The 26,885-nt window shown below is 34.7% G+C and overlaps 1 long non-coding RNA gene across 2 annotated transcripts in view; it reads left to right on the forward strand.

The window, feature by feature from the left end:
- The window catches only part of LOC109369160 (uncharacterized), a 191,716-nt gene that overhangs the window by 65,342 nt on the left and 99,489 nt on the right, over positions 1–26,885 (forward strand). For both annotated transcript variants that reach the window (XR_014885307.1, XR_014885308.1), the window contains exon 3: positions 15,692–15,750. This is a non-coding gene — a long non-coding RNA (uncharacterized LOC109369160). The remainder of the gene's footprint in view (positions 1–15,691; positions 15,751–26,885) is intronic.

Below are 26,885 nucleotides of genomic sequence, written 5' to 3' on the forward strand. Positions count from 1 at the left end.
CAAGAGAGCTATCTGCCTCTGTCTATTCTTCTGTAAATATTGAGCTGCATTTCTTATTTGCCTTTCATTGCCGGTGTTACAAAATTGCTTATTTAAATGGTTTCTGAAGTAAATTTATGTAATACATTCTAGAGTATAATCACTGATAATGTTACCAGGGATGTGGAAAATGCAATTTATTTCTTTTATATTTTCCCTTCAGAAGTGCAGTAAATTGTTGACCTTTTCTACTTCAAAGACAAATTCATTTTTATTATATACCTTGTATCTTGATATCTTGTTGACTATAGTACATTATGAATTTTACTGGGTAGCATATTCTGGCTTCCTACCAAGAGCAAGCTTTACCTTACTACAGTTCATTGAAATGTCTGACTGCTTTGGAACACAAGAAAAATCTATTGACAGATGTCCTGACAAGGCAATAATGAAAAGGTCATACTACATTTCCTGCAGCATTTATCTTGTAGGGCTTTTTTTAGGCAATGTATACCATAAACTAGATCAAATTATATCTAATTAGAAACACCAAGTGCTAGAATGGAAGTTAAAAAGCTATTAAATGCTTGTACTGAAATTATTGCGTATTATATTTCAAAATTCTAAAAGTGTTAAATGGCATCTTATCAACATTCACATCCAGTCTTAAAACTTTTTAACTTTTCTAAAGATCAAGGTCACAAAGCTCAGCAGTTCTTGTTTTATGGAGCCTTGGGGCCATTTTGAACTATTACTACTTCAAGAATTGTTGATTATGATTGAATACTGGAACAAAAGTACATCATAGACATTCCACGCAAGCCTTTCCTGACAACATTATCAGTGTATGGAATAACAAATACCTAATATTCAGTGACAATTATAAAGGTGCTTGCTGATCAATTTTTTTATCTCTTCTTGATAAGTAACAAGTTATTGTAAACTGTCTATAAATATTGCATATTTGAGTAAATGCACCAATTGTGTCCTTTATCATAATGTTCTAATTTTATAAAGCACAGTAAAAATAATTGATTACGCTAAAAAAATGTTTGCTCTGTTTATTTACAACAGTAATTTAGGTAAGTTTAGAACAGGCTATTTTGAAAAGAGACAGAATTCTACAGAGGCCTTTCAGCTGGATTCAGGAGCTTTTTAGATTCATATGTTCTTAATTACATTGGTGACAATGCCATTGCTTTTATGGCAGCAGTAAAATCAGGTACTAATTTTTTAATTTTGCATTTTACACTACTTTAAAATGACGTCTTTATTTTTTTCTGTCAAACCTTTTATGCATGCACAATAAACTTTGTTACATTCTATCTAGATGCATATTTTATAGTATTTCAATCTAAATTTAGTCCAAAGTCAAATGGGTGTAACATTTACTAAGATTTTTTTCCATAACACTTACTTCTAATTGGGAAAAACGTGGATTCTAATTTGTTGGTCTTGACCAACATACAGTAAGTTTGGCTTTGCCTCTGCATTTTGTAAAGAATTGAGGTTGATCAGGATATAGTATTCTACATTTTGTAAAACTTAATTCCCCAGTTGCAAGATTTGGCTCAAAATATTAATTCATCAAATGTTCAACTGCTGCTTACAACTTTTTTCCCTCTATTTTGTCTTCTAGTGATTAATGTATTGCATAGCCAAGTGTAACTCTAGTAGAAGTACTTCCTAAGCCTGGTTGGTGATTTTTTTTTTTTTTTTTTTTTTTTTATCCTATCAAAATAGACTAAAGGAACAAAAAGGACCTTTCAGTCCAACTCTGTGTTCTAAGGTGAGTTATTGATCAATATCCCTCACAAAAATGATTGCTGTCTTTCATGCATGAATATCTATAATTCATATATTATACAGCTGTGAGGGAACTGTTAGTTCAGGGTTTGAGCTGATGATTGAGCACCTGATGAAGGGGTGTGGCTGGCCTGTGGAGCACAGGCAGATTGTTTGCAGCTGTGCTCCCCAGGTGATCAGTAGGAGTACACCAGGTGTGTTCATAAAAGCCCAGACCACTCTGGGCTCATAAAAGGGTTAGCCTCTGAAGGGAGGATATCTCTTTAATGTAGACTGCTTATTGCAAAGGAGTGCTGCATAGCTAAAGAGCCTTTTCCCTAGTTAGGTGAGTTCTATTCTTCCTGTATATGATTGTTTGCCTAACTGCAAATACTTTACCTGGTATCCCCAAGAACCTGTCAGAAGCAATTTTGCTTCTTCGTAAGTAGAACAATACATAAATATAATCCATTTAGGCCTAATGGATTGGAAAATCCTTTTTCAGAAATAATGTTTCTGGAAAAGGATTTCTTTAACAACATAGATGACATAGGTTCAAGACTGATTAATTTTATTTCTTTTAATAATCTGTTTAGAGTGGGGTAGTTCTATTCTCAATAAAAAACAAAGCTGCTGTGAAGAAAGTACCACAAAGGCAGCTCTGTACTAGTTTCTTAATACTATTCTTTTTTAAAAGCATATTTTATTTACAAAGTGCTTTTATTCTAGTGATGTATTTTTTATAATCAATAAGGAGTTAATTATAAATTATTTGTACTTAATATATTTAGTTCCAAAAATACTAAGGTCTGAATGATTTAGTGCAGGTGAGCTTTATATTCATGTCTACAGTTTTGATCTGTGCTCCTTCTTAGTAATGTATTGTTAATAAATCAGTAAAACTCTCCAATCTCATTTTGATTTAAGTCATGTGAATTTGAGCACTTCTTTACCCTGGAATTCATTTTATTTAGAAATCTTCCTTAACTAAATCAAATATGACAATAACTAATTTTTAGATAATTTGGATTTTACTGCATGATGAAATTGTTCTTGTTTGTTAGAACTTGCAAGGTATGTTTTATGAAAAAAAAAGAAAAAACATTCTTAAAAAAAAAAATTCCCTTTAGAGGCATCTTAGTTATTTTGACTTTCTGAAAGACATGGTTTTCATCACTGTCATGGTTTTGAAGTTTATTCTTAGTGGTATAAATCTTATAAAAATGCTAATTTAATAGAAAATATAAACAAAAAATGAATAATTATTATTTTTTTCTTCTGTCATTGTCAAATAGGGACTAGATTCTTAGTGGATAGATGGCTCAAATAACTCTCATTTCATATAGCTGAAGTGTAGCCTCATTCATGAAAGCATATCTGACTCAAGTCCTTGAAAATCTTCCAGTTCTCAACTACTCTCCAGTGTTCATTGTGCTCTACTGAAATACAAACAATAGAGAAAACAAATCATATAGTGGCATGTAGTCCTATTACACGTCATGATGAATTACAAGAGAGTGATGGCACCAAAGTGATAAAGCATTATGACTTTATATTCTGCTAGTGATGAACCACAATTATATTAGCCAAGAACAAGAGATTACTCACAATAAAACACAATTTAGTGTGAATACCAGCTACTCATAATATATGGGCTGTATGTAAAATAGTTTAGCTCCAAGGGTGAGTTCTCAGAATCAGAGTGACCTTTTCATTTTCCTGAGTTATCAGTCTGTTTCCATAGTACGGATAATTTTTTTTATCATACATCTTAAGAATGAATCTGTACAGAAAGGAGCTGTGTTGAAATGTTACTCTAAGCCTCTCTACTTTCAACAATTTGTTTCCATTCTCATTGCGTCCTGGTTGTATTGCAAATTAGGAGGCAAGGATTTAATCCTGGTGGGAAGGCCTCGTTTGTGTTGCCCCAGCTGTCTGGGCACAGCTGTGGTGGGCTGGGCTGGGCACATGCTGCTGAGTGCAGGGGGTTGCAGAGCTGAGATGTTGGCTGTGTACTGGTTACAGTGGATTGCAGCTGGACCTGCAGTAGCAAGGACCAGGAGAAAAAAGCCAATTCACGTGAAAGTTATCTGCTAAGGAGGCATTTAGCGTTCTGTAGTTCAGGCCATGACAGTGGGTGCTTTCCACATGGCGGGAACAATTTCCTCCTGAGAGAACTGATACAAGGGTGGGGAAAGTCCTGAGGGAAGTGCTGCTGCAACCAATGGTGTGCCAGAGCACAGGGTAGCATTGCCATTGCCATAACTGCTGTGTGTCAGAGTGGAGACAATCCTGCTGCAACTGCTGCTGTGGCAAAGGAGTGGGGATGTGCTTAGGGAGCCGCAGCCTGCTGCCAGAGCGCTGAGCATGGTGGGACCTGTGAGAAACAGAGCAGCAGAAGGTGCTAGGTTTCCCGCCACAACTGCCGCACCACTTTTACTCTCCTCAGAGGAAAGTCCTGTGGAGTGCTTGTGAAAATGAGGTAACTTCAGAACAGGAGGAAAAGAGTCTACTTGTGTGGTTTTTTCTTTATATTTGAGGCAGTGATCACTGGTTTGCTTTGTTATGCAGTGAATTAAAAAAAGTGAAATGGGGATGAAACTTGCTCTGAGGTCCTGAAGGTACCACGTAAAATCAGCCATTTTGCAAGTTCCAATCAATAACAGTGAATTGAAGTAAAATGCCCCCACCTGTGGTGCCCTGTAGCTCCAGGTAGAAAGCAGGTGTGGCCTTTTCCCTTCTTATTAGGCATCAGTACGGGAAGTTAGTATCAAAACAAAAAATGGTAATTCAAGTACAAGAGACTTGTTAGTAATGTTAGGCATCCATGGAATTGGGTGAAAAGATATGGAAATAAGAAGCCAGTACTCTTAATTTAGGAGTATCAAATAAGATTCATGACAGAGGTGCTAGAAGGCTTATTTTTTTTTCTTTGTTTTTGCTCCTCAGTGTCAGCAGCGTGTGGAATTTCCTTTGGTCACTTAATGTCATCTTATAGACAGCAGCACTGCTTCATGGCTGCAAGTAAGAAAAGATAATATTTTTGAAGCTGTTTTCTTGTGGCGTTTGTAGTTTTATAAATGTTATTGAAAATTTTTAATTACTTCGTTACATCATTGAATTAGGAACTTGGCATGTTCTCTGTATTCAGATATGGTAATCAATTTATTTTATGCTTCTTAAAATATAATGTAAATCTCCTCTTAACTACTAGAACTCAATCATTGGCCTGGCACTCTCCTCAGTACTAATGTGTTTTTAGTTCACTGTTCTTTGGTTTGAAACTCATTAAATCCTTCTGAGTTCAGAGGATCTGCTGGGAAGTTGCTGGATTTGAAGACAGCTAGAGTTTTCATTATTGTTAGAAAAGATGTGTTTAGTTTTGTTCCTGCGCTTGTGGTATTCTTCAAGATGCATCTTGAAATTATGTTATAAGATGATGCCTCTACATACTTCAGTACTGTTGACTTTCATCTGTATAAACGAACAATTAACATCACAGTTTACTGTGCACATTTATGTGCTATGAGAAACTCTGTGTAATTGAGCGTTACAAACTTAATATTTATAATACAATGTTCATGTTATTGTAAGAAAAAATACTTGAACGTATTGTAGCTGTCATTAAATAGGGCTTATCAGCTACTTTGGTACTCTACTGCTTAAACATACTCCAGAAACAACAAATGTGATTGCATAAGTATGTTGCTTACTGTTTAGAGACAATTACGGAATTTGGAGCTAAATCTATAGAACTTAGGAGCAAGCAAGTCTTTTAAAATATATAACCATCAAATATCATAATCTATTTCACTTCACGTGATCATTCTTGCATTGAGTGTATTCTTTCAGCTGGAATGAAACTGTCTGGTGCAGTAAATAATCCCTTTGTCAATGCATGGTCCCAGAATCTTAGTCATACATGGCACGAATATTATCTTAAAGCAAATAAATACCTAAAAAATGAGATAATAGTTTAAGATCTTGCCCTATGATGGATTTTGTTGGTAGATGAAGTCATGCATTTATAAAATAAAAACCATAGACAAACCATTACATTATCATTTCCTCAAACTGGATCATTAAAACTAAGTATGTTAGAAAAATTTCACTGAAATCTGGACAGTCTAGAGGTGTTTTTTTTTTTTTAAAGCAACGTATATACCCTATATATTTAGGGTTAGATTTACATTGTTTCAAACAAATTTGGTGGCAGTTCAAGTACTTCATTATAGTATAAAGAACTCTTCTGAGATCTGCATGTGTAATGTGTAACCTATGTAAGTTGTTATGTCCCAAGAGCCAGGATGAGTATGAGTGGGACCAACCCCAGACGTCTGACTTGGGTTAATATTTATTGAACTTGGAAAAAGTTTTAGTTTTAAAACCAGACAGTAATCAATTGTTCATGCTGCAGCTCTCTTTATGTGGTTTCTATGAACAGAGCAGCCTCTTAAGAGTAATGATATCTGCTTGAGCTTACAACTACTTTTGCAATAATTGATACAGCAGTTCTATTCAGTGACTGTTGGTGTGTATGCAAACTTAACTCCAGTCTTCGGTGCTTTCAAATAAAATTGTGCTGAATTTGGACGATCTTTATTGTTGAAAGGGATATAGACTTGGTATAAATAGTTGGTTTTTTTGAATAAACATCAGATGGAGACTTGTATTTTTACGATATTTTGATCTCTGAGGATGTAGGAGGAAGACAAACTTGTTTTCTGATCTAGAATCATATAATGGCTTAGGTTGGAGAGAACTTTAAGGATCATGTAACTCCAACCCCCTGCCCTGGGCTATGTTGCCACCCACTGGATCTGGCTGCTCAGGATCCCATCCAACCTGGCCTTGAATGCCTTCAGGAATGGCATGTAACATAATTCACATCAGTCTTTTCTTTTTCCCTTAATTTCATCACATGAATGAATTGAGCACATGTAAAAAAGAAAAATGAGAATTGCTCTTATGTTTTCTGATCAGGATATGCAGAGTTATTTGTTATGCAGTTTTTCATTTTGTAAAGTTTTACTGTGTTGACTTGGAATAGAGGTGCTGGGAAAAGGAGCTCTGATTCCTTGGATATTAGCTATATACTTCAGGTCATGGTGCCAATTGGATTTTAAATATGCTGGATTACATTGGAACTCATGTGGAAGTAGCTGTGACATTCATGTGAGTTCTAGATGAGTTTTGAATCATCTGTAGGTTGTAGTGAATACTAAGTGAATTATTAAGACAAGTGTAACTATATTCCATATTTGTGATGCAAGTAGCTGTATGAGTAGAAAAGTAAACACATCCCTGACTTAAAAAAAAAAAAATATAAGAATAGGAGAACTTAGAAGATCTGGATGCAGTGTATGTGTTGAAGAAAGAGAGACTATTACATCCACAAAGCTTTTGTGGGAAAGAAATAAAAGCCGCCTGGCTCTGGTTTGGAGTTTTCTTAGATGTTTGAATGTAATAGAATGAATTATGGAATGCCATGCTAAGATGTAAACATGCCATTTTAAATAAATATCAGGCAGATTACCTTATTTTTTATTTATAAATCATAAGTACATCATAACTGGAGAGTAGAGAAAGAATAAAATGGCAAGAATATGAATTACTATTACCTTTTTTTACAATTATATACTAATTAATTTGTTCAGGATGATACGTGGGGGCAAAAGAAGAATGGAAGTCTCTTGGTGAATGGGTTGAGGTGGGAAAGAGGAAATGCAGGCAATATTAGTCAGCAGTACAGAATATGAAGGAAGTTGAATTCTACCTCTACTGAAAAGCCTGGATATTGATTCTATTCATTTTATTTTTGTTGCTTGTTTTGCAATCCAAATCTTGCTGGAGAAACTGAAAGGTTTTCTACCGTGGTGGTAGGTTGGGCTAATCTAGGTTAAAATCTTATGTTGCTGAGGCATTGTCCTTGTCCAAACAAGTGTAACAACAAAAATAAAACGAAGATAAAAGCATTTTCTTAAATGATGAAAACAACACAAAACCATATCTTGCTGTTACCATATTACTGTACTCACAGTAATAATGAAACAGCAAACACCTTGATTGTCTAGTGATCTGTTTTTTTTTTTGTTTTTTTTTTTTGTGAGAGAAACACTTTTGCACTTAGTTCTAGACATTTTCAGTTGGAAATAGTAGCTGGTGTTTGTAGCTGTTTAGAACTGCTAAGAGTTGTTGTGTTTGAAATGAGCATTTTTTGGAGAGTTTTCTGTAATCCAACTCCAAGTAATTTCTCATTAACTTATGTTGTACCTGAACCTTTGAAGATACAGTGCTTATTAGATCAGAGTTGTGTACACATTTCATTATTCATTCAGTCACCTTTATGTTATATTTAACTGTTAGTCTTCAAAGTGGTTTGCTGTGCTTTTGGATTTCGAAGAGGGATTGTTTTAGAGGAGAAATTGAAGATTTCTCTATTTTAGAAAAGTTTCTTTTTAAAGCTTACTTTACAGTCCACTTCAAAGCTGCAGTTGCAACTCAAATACTCAAACATAAACCTGAAACATCCCCAACTAATGTGATGAACTGACTTCTTTCTTTGGCCCCACATGGAAGTAGAAAGTTCAGCATCTCTTATTAATTCACTTTTCATAATACTAATACTCTTTGAGTGCCTAACTAATGAATGTTGTGATGACTTTAATACTGTATTTATTGGAATCAAGTTGTAGTGTTAGTAGTAGAAAGTGTTACATCTACTGTGTAGATAGGGATACACTAATTACTAATTACTAATTGTTTTGTGACTTATTCAAATAAAACAATCTACAGTTAAAGAAAGCCCAAAGCCACTCTAAAATGTCTTAATCATGTTGGCTTTGACAGAAAAAAAATGCTTGGTAGGTTTTTGGATATCAAACGCTTTAAGAACAGTTTGTCAAGTTCTTCCTGCTGTCTCCTGCAAAGTAAAGTTCACAGTATTGCTCATCCTTTTCAAATGGATTAAAGAGAGTCTTACTGAAATTATCATAGCACCACTGGAGACGTCTCCATTAGATTAAAAGAGCTTTAACTGTAGATGTTTTATGGGCTCCAGCATCTTCTGTCACCGTTAAATTACAGGAGGTTCAGTCCTTCTTGTACAAGTTTTAGAAAGTTGGGTTGCTTACATAATAAAAGGTGCAACAAGCTTCATAAAAGTGTTTGCTTTGCCAGTTACTCCATGTGCGAAGTCAATCAGAAGTGAAAATGTATGTATGCTTGCATATTCTTGCAGTTCTTACTTATGGTTTTTTATTTTTGTTGTTTTTTGGTTTTTGTTTTTGTTTGAGAAAAGTGTTAAAACTAAAAACTGAAATCTATAGGCTATTCTACAGTAGTAGATTTACTGTAGGAGGAATTTTTGTGCTTTTAATGAACTGAGGTCTTCCATTTGTCTGTCCTTAAAAGGATTGACCCTGTATTACAATCTTACATAGAGATTTGTGGTATTTCTCTAATGTGCTTATAACGGCCACCTCTGGAAGGTATGAAGTTCTATGAGCCTCAGCTTGTATTGTTCCCATAGAGCTCCAGAGTATAGAATGAAAATGACGTGAGTAAATAAATAGGAAGAATTCTATAGCATCCTTCCATTATTTAATTTATTACATTTGGAGGACTTAAAAGGACAAGAAGTCCAAAAATCATTTTTCAGGATATATTTTTTGAAGTTAATCATCTTTTGAGAGTAATGACCTGAGCATATGTAGTTAGCTTGTATTTTAATATTGTATATCTGAACATAATAAAGTAGCAACAACCTATCAGAACAAAGTAGGGAGTTAGTTTTACTTCTGCTCTGCACTATCAAACCTGACAGTTACTGTTACTTAAGTTGTAATATCTCCTATTAATTTGAAAAAAGTAAATTAGCATAAAAATTAAATATAACTTTTCAATGATTTGCAAGTTTATGCAAATGACCATTTAAAAAAAAAACACAATATAATCAGACAAATTCAGTTCTCTACTGAACATAAAATGTTCTTTGCAAATTTCATTATATGCAGCTCATGAGAATGTAATTAACTTCCTAATTTATATGCAGATAGCCATCTAAATGTCAAAGCTCTTTTATTCAGCAAATTCTTTCCCATTTCTGAATCAGTACTCAAAAAAAAAAAAAAGGCAAAAAAACTTCATAGAGGCTAAATGAGAGAAATCTAGTCTTTCATGAATACCATTTTGACTGTTCTTCTAAGCAGAAGTGCTTTCAGTTGTCTTTGTTTTCAGGGCATATTCTCCATCAACTAGTGTAGCTTTATACATTTGTCTGTTTTAGTATGAGTGTTACTATAGAGTATGTATATTCAATCAATATTGAATCTTCATGAAGTCAGAAAAAATATATTGCTATAGTCTCTCTACTTCATCCTGTAGTTTGAAGTCATGTATACAGCATTGCATCATTTCAAGAGAATGCTTTAGACATGAATACGAGAATAAAGTGAATCTAAAATAATCAATTATCAAAGCTATACATTAAACGCATAAGAGAGGTCTCCAGTAAGCAAGAAGGAAGGTTAAGGATAGAATTATTTTGTTAGAAAATATGTAAAGAGAAGTATGATGTTTCTATGATAAAATGTAAATGCATGATAAAACTGATATGTACTTTAAAATATTGTTTTTCAAATAATTTTAACCTTTCTAAGTTTTTAATGTATAATGCTTAACTGGTTCCATTATCTAGTGTAGCAAAAAATAAATGATTTAAAGCAATGGTGTTAGTATAATAATCATCTATAGCTCTTCCCAGACATCATTTAAAGGTTTGTTTGGCAGTGCAGATAAGCTTATCTCTCTGGAGATAGTCACGTCAACAGCATAAAATATGCAGCCATGTTTTCTGTTCTGATGTTCTGTTCTGTTGATGAAATAAAACTGAGAATAGATTTCAAGATTTCCAAGGCTCAGTTTTTATATATTTGCCACTCCATTTTCAGTTGGTGTAAATAACACTAACAGTGGATTCTCAAATGGAATGGTGGAGTTGCAATCAGACGTAGAAGTCAAGGGTAAATTTGATTCCGTCTCTACCCGACTTTAAATCCTACTTTTAAATCCAATCCTAACTTGAGTAAGAAGGCAGCAAGAGGAAGTATTGGCAATTCTAAAATAAAAAATAAAAAAATACATATATACACATGTATCAAACACAGCAATTGAAAAACAGATGTTGAGTAATTTTCAAAAAAGCATTTAGTAGCTGAACTTTTCACAAGTGAACTTTATATTTAGATGACACACATTTTAAGGTGTAGCTTTTTCTGCCATTTTCTAAAAGGGCATATTGTTGTGTTTGAAGATATAGTGAATGTGTGGTTATAAATCAATCAATTTCTTTTATGTTTTTAAACTGGCTAGAGGGAGAAAAGACTAGCTGGGTGAACGCATCAATTTGGCTCAGTTTATTTTTTAAGCTTCTGCTTCTTTACTGCTGGAAGCAGTATATACTAAGGGAAGAAGGAAGGGAAAGATAATCTATAGTTTTACCCTTTAAAATAATCCCTCCTTGCATATGCTCTCAACTGTATTTGCAAGTGATGGTCCTTTTTAAAAATATATAATATTTAATATATATTAATATATAATAACAATATATAATGTTATATATTAATTTAATATATTATATATATAATATATAATAGTGGAAGCTAAATTGTACAAATACAGTCCTATTCAAAAATCCAGCGATTGCCATAATGGCTGCAGTGAGCTTTTAATATGATATGTTTTACACTTATAAAATGAAATTAATGCGGTTTTAATGAATTTCCTCTGTGAGAGCTGTAACACATGCTGTTAAACGTTTTCTTATGTATTTGTGCTCAATTCAGCCATTTTAATCAATAAAACATGTCAATTAAACTTAAGACATAAAATTAGACACTTTGTAGAATGCAACAGGAGCAAAATCAGAACTTGTTCGGAAGAGTTAAATAACCATTAGGTAACTTTATAGGTAATTATTAAAAAATTGGTGGAAAAATTATCTCAGATAACTAATGGAGTTGTTATTGAGGACATCAATGGGTTTAAACTCTCTTGGAGTAAATGTTGTATTTGGCTTAAGCTCCATTTGGTTATTTCAGCTGTGCGATTATTTCACCATAAAAATAATTTTTTAGTGTTTATGATTTGTACAATGACTTGTTCTTGTGCTCTATCCATGGATACTGTATAAGTAATTAATGTTCTTGTCTACTGCATTATTTACAATTGAATATTGGAGATTTATCTTCCACCTAATGAATGTGACAGGTACTTTTCTTTAGAGTTGCTGAATAAAGATCTTATTAGGTGCAGTTTGGATTATGGCTTTCCCATTTCTGCATGCTGATTGAAGTAATTGCTCATTTATCATCTTTCCTCATGTATTGTGATTAGCTGCTGTCTGTTAGCTTGTTTAGAGTTATTATCTATTGTCAAAGGCATTAAACTGGATCATGGACCTAGCACTAACTGTTTTACTGCGAGGCTAGGGAACACATTCCTTCGTTTACCTGTTTCTTTTAGAGAGGATCTGGATTACTTCTGTAGGAGTTCCAAACTCCTTAAATAATTAAAAAATGTATGGACTTTTTTGTCTTCCCTAGTATTTCTTGTATTTGTTTCAAATCTTTCCTGCTCTCCCTGTGACAGTAATAAACTTCTTAAGATCTCAAAGTAATGATTTGAGTGTATGTTCCAAATACACAATGCAGCCTATCAGGATAAGAGGACATAATGTTGTCATGTCAGGAATATGAGGTAAATGGTGGGAGTTGGGGTAGCAGTAATGGAAGGAGAGGCAAAATAGTCTCACTTTTCTGGGAAAATGTTCATGGTTAGTTCTTTAATAACTCTTTAAGTTGAGATGCGTATCCACTGGATATATGAGGAAATGTTATCGTTTGAAGGTTCTTTATCTTAAACTAATTCTAGTGTAAGAGAAATAATGGTATGACAGTTCTTGAAATGACAAGGTTCTTAATACATTTTTACATAATTTGTAAACTTTCCTTATTTTTAGTGGGTTTAATATTCATCTTCTGGTAAAAAAAAAACTGTATTTTATTGGTTTCTATTCCAGAAGTATGATATGCAATTCTGCTTGTAGTAGATTCAGTAAAACAAAACAGTGCCCCAGCCCAACTCTCTCATAATTGTCTAGTAAAGCTGACCTGAGCTGTGTCTTGGTTCTTGCACTATTGTTTTCATAGCATTAAAAAAATAAATAGGATTTGGAAAGAAAAAAATATGTATTCAGTCTTCCCTTTAAAAATGAAGCATAACCTGATGTGCTTTGAAGCCATAGCATTAAGAGGAATATTTAGTGAAAGAAGAAAAGTTGTGTAGTCATGGTTATTCTGCTAAAATTAAAATGTTATGCGAAATATTTTTAATAGCCTAAAAATGTTTGTTGATAACATCAAATCTCCTTTCTGCCAGCGTGCTTTCAGTCTGTTTGGGAATATGTATCCTTCTTGGGTTCCTTCCTTAATTAATCCAAGTCCTTGATTTGGTCCTTCTGAGTTTGTGTAATCTGTCTTGTTTTATCTTTTTTTTTTTCTCCTACCCTTCCTTGCAAATTAAATGTTACTGTAATTTTTTTTTTTTTGAAGGGACTATTGCCCAATTAAATGTTAGATTCATTGTACAATGCATCTCTTGTTATTGTGTAGAATAACCTGGGCATTAGAAGGAAATTATTAAATACCAGTGTCTGGTTACATTCTATTCCATTATTCTATGGGGAGCAGGGTAAGTCAGACTGTGTGCTTCAACTATACCCAATCACAACAAACCATAAACAATCTATGTGCTGTTGTGGTGTTTTATTTTCTTATTTTTCTTTTGTACACAGCCTTAGTAAGCCCAGTTCCTACTGGTACAAAGAGAAGTTCTTAAACTTATCAAGAAACCAAGAGGAAAAGAAGATGATCAGATAATTAGACAATCAGAGTTCATTAAAGATTGGAATTGTTTAATTTAGAGTCATAGAATCCTAAAAGTAGGAAGGAACTATGAGTTGCTTAGTTCTGCAGAAAGTATGGGTAAGTTTCTGATTAGCGATAGATGAAAAATGGACAATTTTATCTGGAAAGGAGGCTAAAATAAAAATTTTAAAATTCTGCTTTTCTGGAGAATAAGCAAGACTGGTGTCTATTATTCCAAGGATGAGGAGAAGGGCAGGAATGGGGAAATGGAAAAGAAATTGAGGGTTTGAATACAATCTGTTTGTGGGGAGCAGTGGGAGAGAATTCTGGACCGTTAACCTCATTTCTTCTCCAACTACGGAAGTAAGTAGATGAAGGTCACCACTGGTACAGATGAGTGGCCTGCCATCTTCATTATCCTCTTATATGGAATCAAATCTTGACCCTCTCCTCAAAAGCAACAGCAGTGAATCTAGTTCTAGAGTTTTGTCAGAGTCGAAGCAGATAATTGAACTGCAGCCTTCTTTATATGCAACTTGGTTTGTTGTATGGTACCTATTCAGTTTTGACTCCCCATTTCACCTTTGCCTTGTCAGCTCTTTGTTTCTTACTGTTTGCTCAGACACTCTCATTTCCCAGGTCACAGCAGGATTCGAACAGGAAACAGGTTTGAAACTGTCTGCAGAGAAAAACTTTGTAGTGCACAGCATACCCAATAAGCAAACTCTTTTCACATTGTTTCCCTCTGTCTCTCTCCCAAAGCTTTTTATGATTTCTTTGCTTTCCACTCTGTGTGTCCGCTCCTGACACACAGCTTTATTCACAATGATACGTGTTCAGACCTCTCTGTTTTCTAACTCTGTTTATATCAGTCCTCAGGGAAGCTTTTGGTGTCAAGCAGTGCTGCTCATACTTTGCCAGTCTAATAGCTTTTTGTTTCATGTTGTTACTGTCACAGCTGTCTTCTTTCAATTGCTCTTCATGTTTGTCATGACAGAACGTAAGACTGGCTTACTGAGTCCACTGCCTGCCTTGTGCTTGTTAACACTGTGGAACAGGGTTATTAAATTTTGTAATATAACTATTTGGTTTTTGTTCACATAAGGGGAAATCATCACCTCTGAATTTTGTTAAGTAGTCTGAGCTGTTGGCACTGAACTGTTTTGCTTCTTTCACAAAGTAGCTGTCTCCAGTCTAGCAAGATATAGCTGGACTTCTCAGAAACAGTGTTAGAAAATGATATGTGGTTTTTGTATTGTTTTATATTCATGATTAATTGGCCTTGTAGTATACTCTTCAGGGTGTGGTGGTTTGTATAAAAAAAGATTAAATTTCCTTCAAAGAAGAGGGTCTGGGGGGAAAATCTTTTTCTGACTAGAAAAGCTATCATGTTCTGAGACTTATTTTGCTGACAGCCTTTCCTGATGTGTTTCAGCACTGTGAGTTTAGAAACAGCATTAATATTGTTCCCACATTATGTGGAATACAGCTGGCCAAAGCACAGTACCATTGTGTAACAGCTGTGATCTTAGTTTCTTTGTCAGCTAACAGATGAGACTTGAGCTACGTGAGCAAGCATGTTTTCCTTATTGCACCTTCAGAGCTGTTAGACTTGAAAATCACAGTTTGGTGAAGAAACTCCAGGAGAAAACACGAGAGAAAAAGATAAAACTTCCTTTGATCAGAAAATTTTTCTTGTTTAACAACTACTTGGTGGAGTTACGTGCTTCCCCCCTTCCCCATCCCTCCCACTTTGTCATATATACCATCAGAATAGAATCATTTAGAGCTTACAAGAAATGTGAGATGCCTCTTCTGTGATAATTTTTATTGACCTTGCCATGTCAGGCTTTGTCTTACATGAGAAATACTCTGTAATGACAACTTCTGTGGAAGACTGGTCTAAAATAGATGTAACTTAAGAAAAACTCAAAAGATTTGCTTTCCATTTTGAAGCTGGTTAAGTAAGATTTACGCTAACATTGCAATTTTCTCTCCAGCAGGGCTGCACTTCAGTCTTTATTAAGTTATGGGAATACAAGATCGAGACTGACACAAGGTAAGAGACATCATATTTGTTTCTGGGTTGCTGGGCCCGTATTATAATGTTGATACTAAAATTTCAGAGAAAAAAGATGTTTACCCTTTCCTCCATCAGTTGCTGTATTCAGATGCCAGTGAGAGAGGGAGAGTAAGAACAGTTGGAAAACAGTACTGAGATAATTCCACACCCATGAGGTTCTCCTTAATTTCCATAAATTAGAATGTATTATAATTATCTAATTTCAATCTTAAAATGTACCAAAAATATTATTAGAGTCCCTAGACGTAGGCAATTATCTGGAAAAGTTGTATTATTACTTACCAGCACATATCATAGTAAGTGAAATATAAGCTTTATTTTAGTTGCATCTCTGTGAATCACTCAATGTAGTTTTTACCTAGTTTTCTGGTAATTGTTTCTGGTGGTGCTGTATTTCTGCATGACCATTCAGAACTGAGGAAGATTTATCCGTATTGTTAGTTGGTCCAGATCCTTGGTTGTGTGTTAAGGTCTTGGACTTCTTTACAGGATCTAAACTGAATTTCTAAATACTATTTAGAAGTAATCCAGTACAAGTGAAAGACGGATTTATTTCCAAGGTACTCGAGGGCAAGTAATCAGCATCTGGGAAGCAAAACTTACGAAAGTACCCCAGAGTTATTTTTTATTTCTTAAATACTTGTTAAATTGCTTAACTGTATACCTCAAATGTGTTTTGGAAAGTGGAGTAAAGTAATTGCATATAACTTTCAAACCTTCATGGGAAGTATCTAGGGAATGTCTGTCAAATGCGTGCCCTCTGACTCCAGTGGAGAGATGGCACCTTTAAGAAATACATTACTGATGATTGCATTTGGCAATTTTGCACTATAAACTACCTGATGGGAGGTTGTAGTGAGCTGGGAGGCAGCCTCTTCTCTTGTGTAACTGGTGATAGGACTAGAGGGAATGGCTTCAAACTGTGCCAGGAGAGATTTAGGCTGGACATTAGAAAATATTACTTCTCTGAAAGAGTGGTCAGGAAGTGGAATGGGCTGCCCAGGGAGGTGGTGGAGTCACCGACCCTGGAGGCGTTCAAAGAAAGTTTGGACGTTATGTTAAGGGACATGGTCTAGTGAGAACTATTGGTGATAGGTGGATGGTTGGACTGGATGATCTTGTAGGTCATTTCCAACCGTGGTGATTTTGTATTTCTGTGGCATAGCATCTTACAAACAAGTCAGGTGTAGGAGAACTACTAAAATCTTTGCTTCTCTTTGATGTAAACAAGAGGTACTGGGCGATCAACGCCGGACTACTGAGTTAGATGTTTGTGTTAACTACATAAGGGTTTTGTCATGGAAGGTGAGGGAAAGCATTGAAGAGGAATATTCCTGGTTCTTCCAAAAATGTCAGATATTTGAGGAAGTTAATAAACAGTCTGAGTCAAAACTGTTTTCCCATAGTTCTTCAATCTGCATGTGTAGTCTGTTCAGAATGAATTCATTACTGAATTTACTGAACTACTTGTTTTGGTGTGTTGTTTAACTTATCTTTGTCACACTGAGTCTGAAATGAAATGTTTATGTGTAACTCAGGAAATATTTGCCAGAAGCATTTTGTGGGTAATACATGCATTAAAAAAAAGTTGGAGTCATTCACTGCTCCAGACAGTTCCTAAGTGGTTTAAAAAAAATAATAATAATAATTGCCTTAGAAAATATCTGATCATAAAAGTTAGGTAATGCAATTATTAATGCTTGGTGGATCTTGAGTTCATAGATTGTTTATTTACTAATAAGGAGTGTTTACATCATTTACTAATGAGCCTAATTAAAAAGGTCAATGAATAATAAGAAGTAGGGCTGAGAACTGATAAAACAGTGTACAACAAACTACCAACAAATAATGTTTAAATAGCTCTGTCAAGTCTCCAACTCTGCAAATAGTCCTGACTTGCAGGATGAGGTAGTCCAAAAGAAATGTACTCATAAAATTTTGCATCCATTTTTATTTTTAAATTTAGAGTTACTGTGATTCATGACTGAATATTAAATGTCAAATGACAGTAATTTTCAGCTGTGTCAATTTAGCTTAATCAGATGGGGGGCCTCTGTAACCTTTTACTTTGATTCTGTAACCCCTCCATGATTACAGTTTCTCTTTCATCAACTTATAGGTATGTCAGCTCCATTGCAACCCCTTTTGATGGACTTGGCATACTTTATAGTCAAATATTTCATTAGTCTTCTGTGTGTGATTCTTCTGTTTCTGTTTACAGTAAATTTGTGTATATATCATCTTTCAAATATGATGCAAACAATATGACTTGCATCTCACAAGAAAATAAATATTTTGCCTGTCAACAGTATACCACATTTCTTGCACTATTCTCTTTCTAAAATCCTGAGTAACTTCTACAACTGAAAAGTGGATAACTATATTTTGTCCTGCATTTAAACGTTTCTGCTATCAAAGTTAACCCACAAACCAAGTGCTTGAAAACAAATTAACAAATTGCTTTCAAGTCTATCTGCTTTGTTGTATGAATACACCATGATAGTTCTTTATTCGAACTATTTGAGAAAGAAATAGCTAGATACTTCTAGTATCTAGTATAATATCAGATTCTCAGCAACATGGCACCTCTGTATTCATTTTGACCATTTTTCCTTTCCATTTATTTATTGAGTTAAATGACATCAGATTCAGTTGGGTAAACTGATTTGTGTCACTTATGGGTTTGCAGGTTCTGTTTTAATGCACTAATCATCTTCAAAGATGATTCTATAGAAGAATACTGAATAACGTTCTCAAGTTAGATGTGGTGCTGTTATCTGGTTTTCATTCACATGTGTTATGTAGAATAATGTGAGAAGAAAAGCTGTGCTAAGTGAAACACTTTATTTTTCACTGTCAGTGAAGAAATCGCTACACAAGTTAAATGAAATAAACTGTATGAAGCATTGGTAGACTTCTGAAATATATTTTAATTCATCAGAGTACATTTTAAGTTTTATCTGATATCTGAAAAGGATTCATTTTATGCATTGATTGCAATCTTGTTCCAATGTGTGCTCAGAAAAATTCAGATTGATTAAACTTAAATAAAGTAATAAAATAATCATGCAAAACTCAAGTTTTAATGAAAATGCGGCTTGAGCAACCAAAAGTTAATCCCCATAGGTAATAATGTGCATTGCTAAAGATTCTATAACAAAACTGCCTGCCAACAAATATAATCATATAGCTAAATGTGCAGAGAGAAAACTGCTGCCATGTGAATTGAGGAGATTCATGCAAACTGTCTTCAAAAATGCAAGGGCTGCTCTGAAAGTAATGCCTCCAGTTTTAATATTTGGCCCATAACATCAGAGGTGGATGTTCGTGGTGTAGCAGTAGAAGCTGAACCTTCCCACCAATGTTCTGTGACATGTTGTTGCTGTGTGACAGATGGCAGCAGAGGGGCAGTGTAAAAAGCAAAGGTGTGTCATTGAATTCCTCCATGTGGGAAAAAGTAGCACCCGCTGACATTCTTTGATGCTTGGTGAACGTTACTGGAGGCCAAACAGTGAAGTGAGCACAGAGAGGCAGTGGGTAGCATGTTTCAGAAGAAGCAACGTTGACAGTCACTTCTGCTGGTGCAGATTGTTAGGAATGTGGCATGCAGGCTCTTGCTCGAGGCTACTGGAAATGCACAGCTAGTGGTATTGACTATGCTGAAAGCTGGTGTTTTGTAGCTGAGCACTATTAAATAGTGTTATTGTGCTCTTTCTTTTGCAAATGGAAACAAACAGGAGGCATTATTTTTGGAGCGACCTATGTACATTGGCAAGGGTAAATGGTTTTAGAAGTGGTACAAATATCAATTTATAAGCAGCCATAGTATGAATGAAATTTGAATAAATAAATCATTATTAATCAGCACACTGAAATTACTTCAGTGGGCTTGTTCAATTGCAGTCTTCCTATGTTGGGTGTTGAATAGTTCTCCTCGGATAAGTAGTATTTGCAGGTTACAGTAAAAGCACCTTCTGTTAGCACATATGTTGATAGTTCATTATGCTGATTGTTCTTTGTAGTACTACTTAGTGGAGTAAGTAAAGATCAGAACGCATACTGATTGCTACTGTTCTTTAACACGTGAATCTCTGCTGGTCTCTGTGACATTTCTTGTGCCTCAGGTACCAATGTTATATTCAAATACACAAATCTTGACATGAGTGAAACATGAGAAGCTAATGCATGTTTCTTAATACTGGCTCTAGTTTGGTCTTGCTGTAATATCCCGGGTTTTCCTGCATGTGACATTGAAAGCTTACAGGCTTTTAAACAAAAAGGTAAGATTTGTTACTGTTTGTCAGTTGCAGCTTTCCATTGAGACAACAAAAGCAATTTGTGTAGTAGGAGTCTTCATGGCATCACAGCTTACATAAATAAAGGTCAGTAGTTTGATCAAGGTCACAAAACAAATAAAAGGCATCTGGAGCCAAATATTCAGACTTTCATTGAGTCTCTGACTATGTTCAGACGAACTTTGAGATCACAGAGGGTGAAAACAAGAAAAAAAGAAATGAACCTTTACTATTTAGGCTGTCATAGCTATTATAACTACTTGTAACTGGTGAAGACAATCTTTACTTAAAATCTTACATTTAAAACATTTTCTTGATAGTCTTGTTATCTTTTTCTTCAATAGGACATATCTCAATGAGACAGCTAAATGGTTTTTACATATGCAATCTTAAGAAATGAAATTCCCATCTGTTCTCGTTGTCATCACAAATTAAATATTTGATTGGATCTGGCAAGAGTAACTAATCTTCACTGAGATAGAAAAACTAACCTGAATTGTTTGTACATTTTTAATAAAGTGTTAAAGGTGAGACAAATATTTATAAAATATACAGCAAGGTAATAATGAATGATTGCATGGGAGAATATTCATCATCTGTAATATGTGCTGTGTGAGATGCAATTATAGTTTCCTCATTGTTTATTTTTGGAAATATATTCTTGTGTTCTTCTGGTTTTGTTTATTCATTTCAGTTCAGGTTTGGTTTTGGATGTTTTTTGTTTATATTTTTCCTTTCTGTTAGTTTATGTAAAACAAACATAGTAAGTTCAGCAAATTAATGTATTGACTTGACTTGGCTTTTTTCAATGTTACATTATTCCTTTTTAATTAGTATCTGCCACAAGATATATTTTATATATATAAACATTTTTCACTTCACAATGTAAAAATTCTGGGATTGCTTATTGTCATGATGTTTTTCAAATCTTTTTCCACAGCAAGTAAATGCATTAAACTAAGTGTTATCCCTTTGGAGGTACGTTTTCTGCAGAGTTGGCAGGGTGTATTCTTGATGTGTATTTAATTGCTAAATATGAACAGAGAAAACAGTAGAGAGCACTTCAAAGTTAATTTTCCAATAAAATATTAAGTTTCTTTTGAAGTGTGTTTTTATTTTTTTTCCTGGGAAATTAACTCATGATTCTTTAGAAGACTTAATACACAAAATTAGAAGTATGTATTTAAATGTGTTAGTTCAGTGGTATGTTTATAACAGTATAAAAAATAAGAGAGTAACTCATGCAAGTCTTGACAAGAATTAGGGTTATCTTGAGTATTCTGAAAAACATAAATGTTATTCTTTTAAGGACGTTGTATTGAAGCCATTAGATGCTCAAAGGAGCTGTTCAAATCAAGCTTTTTTTTTTTGCTTTTTTTTTTTTTTTTTTTCCCCTTGAACTGACTCTTGCATAGGGCTTTTCCTGCATTTGCATGTGTCCTTTGAGTAACTGGAACAGAAATCCCCAGATGGCTTCCTTTCTCATTGAGGAGAATTGTTGGCAACTGCAAGTACGGAAATGATAAACTCTTATAATTGCTTCAGTATATATTGTGAAATATGGGCTGTAGTGATGCAGGAAGTGATTCTCAGGACCTTTTGGTGGAAATTCCTCACCTGCTATAGAAGCAGAACAGCTGATCATCAGTGTAGATGAGATATAAGCAGGAAGTTTGTTGCACGAATAATATCCAGCATGTTCTGTATCACATACCAGCTGTGGTTTTTTTTGTTTGTTCTTTTTGGGAATACATCACTGATGTTCAAAATTGGCTTCCAATGAAAACAAACGATCTCTCTCACCCTCTTCATAATTGGCATACTAGAATTGTATAGCCTCTCCTAGTTTTCTTTCTTTTAATGCTGGGGGGTAGTATGGTAGATGGGAACTCTGCAGGATATGCTGTGAGCATGTGATGCAGTTAAATTGCTGTAACTTGTCAATTCTGGAGAACAAATGACAGCTTGGATTTCAATCCTTGAGAGTATAGCTGAACTTGAGAAAGATGAGTTCACTGGGCTGGAAAGCACCAAATACTTGCTACTGCGTATTAATGTGCTTTTGAGAAATCATGTACTCCTGTTATTGTTGCTGTCATTCTCTGGAAGTGTCTCTCTAGAAAAGGCTGTCCTTGCCTATGACAAATAAATAGAGGGGAAGTTCTCTTGTGAACACAAACACCTGTATGCACGTGCTATTTGCTGATTTTCATTTAAAGTCATATGACAATTGTAAGATGACAAGTTCTGAATTAACATTCATCTAATAAATAATTTAGAAAATTCCTAAATAGAGCGTGGGAATATATAGTTATAGTTAGATGTTCCTAACTAGAAAGGATCAGAAGTGGAACGTAGCCTTTTTGTCCAAAGAAAAACCTTCACTCTTGTATTGATTAAAACTGTCTAGTTGCAAGGGCAATTCAGAATAATACTTTTTATTGCTAATTAACATGCAGGAAGATCATAAGGTTTGGGTTTTTTCTTTGTTTTTTTTTTTTTTTTGTAGAATTTTTTGTAAGATTTAACAAAAAAAAAAGCTAACATTATTTTTTGGTGCTGAATGAGTATGATTGGATGGTGATTTTATTTTAATGATAACTGTATGCATTTCATTAAAGAGAATTATAAGTTATGCATTAAGACTTGTTTATATTAAAGTTAGTTTAACTTGACAATTTGAAGGGAGGGGTAGGAGGAACTGTTTCCAAAACATTTGGACTTAAAAAATTCCTTAAATACTTCCAGGCTTCCATTCCAATTTTCACTTTTCAGGGTCTTTTATAATAGAAATCTGGAAATGTTATTAAAAAAGTAAATATATCAACTATTGAATAAAAAAAAAAAAATTAAGAGATCTTGAATTAGTCTTTGCAGCAGTTTAGACATAAATGACTTTGGTAGATATCCTCGTAGTATTTCAATCTTTCTATTGCTGAAGGGTATGCACAATCAAAGCTACTTAAACAACGCATGAGCTTTTATAGCTAGAACTGAGTGGCAGCATGTAATGAGTCTGCTTAAACAGTGTAGCATTCCACAGTGAAATGGATCTTACAGGCATTATAAATTAATTTGCGTAACGGAGAACTGCACTTGGTGCAGTTGCTATTTGGAGTCTTTTCTGTTGTCAGTGGTGTTTTTAAAAGATAATAATGAGGAAGTCAAAAAGAATGCATCATGTTAAGTAAACCCGCTGCAAGTCTGAAGGTCAGTCAGAAAGGTATTTAAATCTCTCAAAGGCATGCGTTTAGTAGAAATAAGTTAAATGTGACACTATAACTGCATTTCACCCAACAGACTTTCTGACCCATTAATAACTGGCTTTTTTTTTTTCTCGTGCTGTCGTCATGAATGTCAGTGAATTGGCAAAAATATCGATATCCTGTATTTCTGACTTTGCTCTGTGATACAGTCTGTAACCTTTATCAGCTTTACCATCAGTCTGCAATTTGTGACACAAGTAGACTGTACTCAGAATATAAAGTATTTGAATGCTTAGTATTACTGCTTCCTTCTTGCTGTGGTGTGAAAGTACTGTATGCAAACAGTATCCTGGTTTTAGCTGGGCTAGAATAAATTTTCTTCCTAGTAGCTGGCATGATGCTGTGTTTTGGGTTTAGAAGAAAATACTGATAACACAACAACGTTTTATTTGTTGCTGAGCTGTGTTGCACAGTGAAGGATATTTTTAACTTCTCACATATATACACAATTACTGTAGATTGATAAATGTGTTTTCTATACAACATATCTGTCAGCTATAAACAGCGTCCACTATGAAGCAATGGCAGTATTAAATATTGCTCAATTACTAATATTACTTTCAGTTTTAAAATAAAAATAGGTCATCCCATAGAACATTGTTTAAAGTCTAGCCTCTCTCTGATAAGATGTTGCAGGTCCTGTAGTTGCGAGTCTGGCTTGAACTTCTAAAACAGTAGAAAATGAAGGAGATAACATTGCTTGAATGTGTAGATGTTAAGATTTGTAAAACTGTCAGTATTAAGCAAAGCAGCAACAGCTAGCGTGCACAATATCTTTAAAAAATGTTGAGCTACAGGTGGTGGAATATTATTTTACAAAGCATTAATAGAAGTTCTGTTGTCTTTTTAATATTTAATTGAAGGCATTCAGAACCACAAAAACATATCTAGTGTGGTTTCTATCTTCCAGAAAGAAAGTGAAACTGGTAACCATTACAAACTGCGGGTACTGCCCTTAATAATATGCATTAAGAGTAAAAAGTGTAGAAAAATGTTGTGATGATTATGGCCAGCTATTCATTTGGTACTGCAGCTAGTTTTCTGCATTTGTACGTATATCAACTACAGAGAATAAGAATGAGATAGTTGCTTGCTTGGCCAGATTTAGAGCAGAGATTGGCTTCTGACTCCCTTTACCCCCACTGTGAGTGTCTGCAGAGCAATTCTCTGACTGTTTTGTGATTGCTTTTCTTTCTGGTTTGTTGATCCAAAGAATCTTTTCTGATAGTGTTTTGTTCTTGTTGGACTGTATAAGTTTAAACAAGCAGCCTTCATTTGAGTGAATCAGTATCTTCAATGTTAAACATAAAACTAAAGCTGTTTGCTCTCAACATGTTTTCAGAGCTGTTGTGTTAGCTTTCTGTGGTGTTAGTTTATTTATTTTTTTTTAACATCTCTGACATCATTTAAACTAGAAGGCATGCTTTAGGCTTGTTTTATAAGCCCTTTCTTCTTCTTCTTCTTCTTCTTCTTTTTTTTTTTTTGAAGTATTGCTTACCTGAGTTGAACAAACTTAATAAAGCAGAGTGTTTCTGAGGGCATTGTGACTGTTTGGACAAGGAAAGCTGTGAGAGAATGATAGAGATGGAACGAAGTGATTTAAAAGCAAAGGCAAAGAAAAGAGTTGGAAAGGGAATGAGCATGCCTGAGGTTTATGTATTTCCATATGAGATGTTTTAACTTGAGGGTTTTTTAGTACTTTGTATCTCAAAGCTTCATGAGATGCGAAGGAGAATGTGTTAATGTTAGCTATGAAATGTTGACTTGTATTTTTGTAGATTCAGGTACTGAATGTGGAAAACTTTGTCCTTAGTATAATACAGAGTTATATTATTATACATAGTATTTATGATTTTCAGCTCTCATTCTCAAAGGCCAAATTCAGGTGGGATAGTGAAAGACAGACTGAGGTTTTAGAAATAGTGGTATTTCCATGTATTATAAGCTGTTCTGGATAGCTAGTCAAAGATTTGGATGGTTAAGTTCTCTTCATTGTCTTTCTCTTCATTGCGTCACTCATCTAGCAACAGAAATGATATTCATAGAATTATAGAATGGCCTGGGTTGAAAAGGATCACAGTGATCATCTAGTTTCACAACACTCCCCCCCCCCCCAACTCCTTGCTATGTGCAGGGTTGCCAACCCCCAGACCAGGCTGCCCAAAACCACATCCAGCCTGGTCTTGAATGCCTCCAGGGTTGGGGCATCCACAACCTCCTTGGGCAACCTGTTCCAGTGCGTCACCACCCTCTGTGTGGGAAAAACTTCCTCTTAATATCTAACCTAAACCTCCCCTGTCTCAGTTTAAGATCATTCCCCCTTGTCCTATCACTCTATCCACTCTCATAACCAGTCTTTCCCATTCCTGTTTATATGCTACCCTCAAGTATGTACATATTACGTTACTATATATTACATTACTCTTGGATTGTGTGCTGTTTGTTGCAGTACTCTGTGCATAAGATTTTATTAATGCTTTTGAAAATAGCAAATCAATTGTACTTTATTGGATTTCTGTGAAATAATACTTGATTTTTTTCCCAAATGCAATGGGCTGTTACTTAACTCTCTCAGGAAGATCCTGTACTGTTAAACATTTGCAGAGGTCAGATGACTCCATCTTTGTTCAAACAGGCAATTTAGTAGTACAGAAAAACTCTGGTTGTTCTTTTTGTTTTACCAGGAGGATTAGAACAGTTAACTTGTACATGATGTGATCACTTCCACATCTTTGTAGAGTCTGATGGCATGGAAGTGCAGTGTGGGTGAAGTAATCCATAGTCCCCTTGAACAGGGGACTTGTGACTTGTGACTGACCCTGTGACACTGAAAGAGTTGAAGGAGAAAGTTACACAAGCAAAGCACTAGGGAATGTTCTGAAGTAGTCTACTGTCTGAACTCTCAGCCCTGCTTTTTCTACCTCGCTAACCCAGTCTTCTCATGGTACTGAGTCATTTCCCATAGAAGAAATAATAGTCTGGCATCAGTCTTTCCAACTGATAGGAGTATGGTAATATAGAGAAATTACATTTCTGGACGTATGTATGCAACTAGATTTGTGAGGTCAGTGAGAAGCTTGATATGTTGCTTGCTGAATACTGAAATGGACATAGTAAAGGAGTAGTTACAGCTTGTGTCCACATATGTGTTCAAATACCAGAGAGGTCCTAGAATCAAAATCCAGCTTGCTAGCTGAAAGGTAGAGACAGCGTAGCAGCTTTTGGAATATTCTGTTGCTGTTTCTGATGCAAAACCTCATTGCAGACAGTCTCAATACTATTTGAGAAAACATTAGCACTTATATTGAAGTGAAAGAACTGAGTTTCTCCAGATTTATTATGTATTGTATGAACATACTGCCCACGTGATACAAACGAAAATCGGAGGAAGGGATATGTATGATGACAGGAGGATAACATTCATAGTAGTGAGTGAGATTACTTAGAACTTCTCCAGAAACTGCTGTACCCTTCAGCTGACAATATTTACAAGAGAAAAACATATATCTGATCATTCAGAAAGAAAATTGCGTTACTTGAGATTTATATG

This window comes from Meleagris gallopavo, chromosome 10, assembly GCF_905368555.1.
Source record: "Meleagris gallopavo chromosome 10, MGAL_WU_HG_1.1, whole genome shotgun sequence".
NCBI classification, from domain to species: domain Eukaryota; kingdom Metazoa; phylum Chordata; class Aves; order Galliformes; family Phasianidae; genus Meleagris; species Meleagris gallopavo.